We start from the raw sequence: 3,614 nt of genomic DNA, 5'->3' as shown, positions 1-3,614 counted from the left end.
AAGATATGATTTGATATTGGATAAATGATGATGGTTGGATTGAACTTATGCCATATATTGATGAAAGACATGATTTTTATTAGCTTGAGATCATTGTTGCACTCTATTCGATGTTTTCTAGTTTAAATGCATGAAAGTGATTTGAACTAGATTAGGATCATCTCTATTTTAATGATAGCAATAGAATGAGTTATTAAAGTGGAGTTTTTATGGATTATGCTTCTTTACTCTCTTGATTTGATTGTAACTAATAGGATGCATGGGAATGATCGTTATTAGTGTAGACCTCTTTCATTGATTTGCCTAGACTTTTGCATGAGAATGAATTGTTTAGGTAGAATCTTGTGTTCTTTGGCATGTGTTTCATGATAATCACCATTATTCCCCTCTTTCTAATCATATTGGACACCCCCGTATCCTTAGCGTCATTTTCCCTTGATTTTAACCATCATTTTCGTGCTTATTTGTTGTTTTAGTGTTCTTACTCAACAAAACCAACAAAAATAATCCCCTTTTCACTCTTGTATTAGTGATTATTGATGTTGAATTAGCGTGCTTCCCTACTGTTCAACCCTTTACTTGCCACTAACTAGTTTAGTGTAGGTTTAGGTATTATAAATGATTAATTTGGTTAGGGTAGTAGCTTAACGACCTATCTAACCCGTGATCATAAGACTAACGGCTGCAATAAAATCCGCAGCATACAAAAATCGTATGAGTCTGGCATATAATCGCTGCGTTCACTATCGACCCATGGAATATGGAGACCTAGTATTGCGTAGAACTGTAGCAACAGGCAAGAGGAACGCAGAAGGCAAATTTACTGCCACTTGGGAAGGACCTTACCAAATATATGAGACTTTGCGGCAAGGGTCCTATCGGCTTATGACTCTAGAAGGGGTGCCCTTTGATGAGTGACATTTATGTTACCCTTAGGGGTAGTGTATTGGTCTCTTTTCTCCTGTTTTTCTTAGGTTTTTCTACCTCTTTTCTCCTCTTATGGCTTCCTTTTTTTTTATGGATGAAAAGTATGCTTATTTGCGCTTGTTTTGATAATCTTTATTCATAATTTTATCATCCCCATGCTCTCGTGATCTTTGCTATCTTTTGCACGTTCCATGACGGTCCTAAGCACGGTAGGAGGCCCCTTGGCCAAGTATGGAGGCATGGACAAAGACAAGAGGAGCAAAAGGGAAGGAGAGGAAGCAAGAAGAGGAAGTTCAAGAGGAGGTGTGGCCGAACCTCTAAGAGGTTCGGTCGAACCAAGGTGTGGTCAAACTTTTGAAAAGTTCGACCGAACCTCCAAGGCAGTTTCAACAAAGTTTTCAGCATGTTTACAGGAGGGGTCGAACCAGGAAAGTTCGACCAAACAAGGATCAGGGAGGTTCGACCCAACCTACCCTGAGTTCGGCCGAACCTACCCTGAGTCCGACCGAACCTACCCAGAGTTCGGTCGGACCTTTTCCCGTTTCAGCTGACTTTTTGCGAAGCTTCCTAAGAAATTTTGTAAGGGGTATAAATAGTTTTTTTTGCTCATTAAAGAGAAAAGATTTTTTTCAGTTTAGAATAGATTTTAGGTTAGTTTTAGGTTTTAGAGATAGAAACTCTCAAAATTTTAGAGAGAGAAAGTGAGAAGCACAATGGTTTTCATGGATTTTGGATAATCAAATGAGGAATTTGAAGATCTCCACCTTATATCAATGAGCATTTCTTACTTTCTCTTCTCTTATTGCTTTATTTAGTTGCTTTCATTATGCTTGAGTAGTTTCCCTTCTACTAGGTGTTGAGTGAGGCTTTGTAATGATTATTTGAGTTATTTGAGATAAATTTGATGATAATTGTGTGATTAAATTGATTGAATTGATGTTGGCATGTTGTTTGTTTTAGATTGGATTGATCTCCCATGATAGCAGATTAATTACATATTGGTTTTAGTTTGACAAGGGATTGTGAATTAGAATTGATATATTTGATTGCATTTTGGGTAATTTTCTTCTATGCACCTAGTCAATGAGGGATATAGGCTAGGAATTTGAGAGATTACTTTTGAGTGTAGTTAATTCTCATTATAATTCTTTCTTTGCATGATTGATTATCAAATGGATTCTCATTAGCTTATTAATTGTTCTAAGTGGATCTTTTCCCCTAGTAGACTTTATCATACCTTGTTCTTTATATGTGTTTTAGTGTAGTTGTAGTGTCCTTTATCCGTAAATCGACTTCGGCATAGCTTAGTCATTAGATTAAGAACAATCTAGCATTACCGTTCCTTGTGGTTCGACTCCGAACTTACCACTAGACTTGTTTAGGGGTTAGTTTTAGGATTTATAAATTTATTTGATTGAGTGTGGAATGTGCGACCGTTCTAACGCCCATCAAAATGGCGCCGTTGCCGGGGAACGATGTCAATGCTTTATTGTTTTTGATTGCTTGAGTCTAGGTCTTTGTGTATACTTTTTTTTATTTGTTTATTTATTTTTTGTTTGTTTGATTGTTTTTGTTAAAAAAAATTAAAAAATGGCATGTTTCTCATTTCCTCAATATGATAATGAGCCTTTTTGTGATTATTTCAATAGACTTGAGGGACTTGTAGATCGTAATTGTTATAGTCTTTGGGAGGCTTCTGAGATTTGTTATTTTGGTTTGAATAAGCAAACTAGGGATATTGTTGAAAGCATGTATAATGGTGAATTTAAAGCATTATCAACTGATGATGCTTGGGATTTTTATGTATGGTTTGCTAGGGATGTTTATAATAAGGGTAATCATGTTTCTAATATTGATGTGCAATGTGTCGATTCTTCTAATGTTAGCATGCATTCCCATGATTTGTCACATGATCTCATTAGTGAACCTAGAACAAATGATTTCAACTCTATTTCCCCTATTGTTCATGATGATGAGGTGCATTCCAATGTTGATGAGCATGGTGTGTTTCATTATTCTTCATTATTTAGCATGCCTTCTTGTGATGTACCTTTTTCTCCCAATAATGAATCTTATATGCTTGATTGTGCCCCCTCTCCCCGTGATGATGATTATACTCATCCTTCTAAAGTTGATGCTTACAATCTTGGTTGTGATCCTTCTCCCCTTGTTAACCCTCAATTTTCTTCATCCTGTGAGTGTCCGATTGATTATTTAGAATCCCTTATTAGGTGTGTTGAGCTTGATTCTACTTTTGGGCCAAGTAAGGAGTTGTTTTTAAATTATATGAGAAGTCAATTGGAGATGATGAATAGGAGTGAAGAGCGTATTGAGGAGGTAATAAGGAGAAAGGAAGAGCTAGAAAGCCAATTGTCATCTTTGTTGCATGATCTTGAATCTTTCAAATCCCATGTGTGTATTGAAGATGATGATGATGATGTTTTTGTGCAATCAAAAGATTGTGAGGAAGACAACAATGAGCTTTTGAGTGAAGGAAAGAGAGTTGAGAGTGAATTAAATGATGATTTTATGAATCAAAACCCTCTTTCTTATTTTGACCAAGTGGATGTTTGTGATTCCTCTATTCATGAGTATTTGGCCTCATTTGAGATTATGTCCCATTTATTTTGTGAGGTTCAAATGAAAAATAATGACATTTTGAGTGAGTTCATTGAGAATGCTTATTG

This window comes from Chenopodium quinoa, unplaced genomic scaffold, assembly GCF_001683475.1.
Source record: "Chenopodium quinoa cultivar QQ74 unplaced genomic scaffold, ASM168347v1, whole genome shotgun sequence".
NCBI classification, from domain to species: Eukaryota; Viridiplantae; Streptophyta; class Magnoliopsida; order Caryophyllales; family Amaranthaceae; genus Chenopodium; species Chenopodium quinoa.
The sequence above is the reverse complement of the archived record's forward strand: the minus strand, read 5'-3'. Positions refer to the sequence as shown.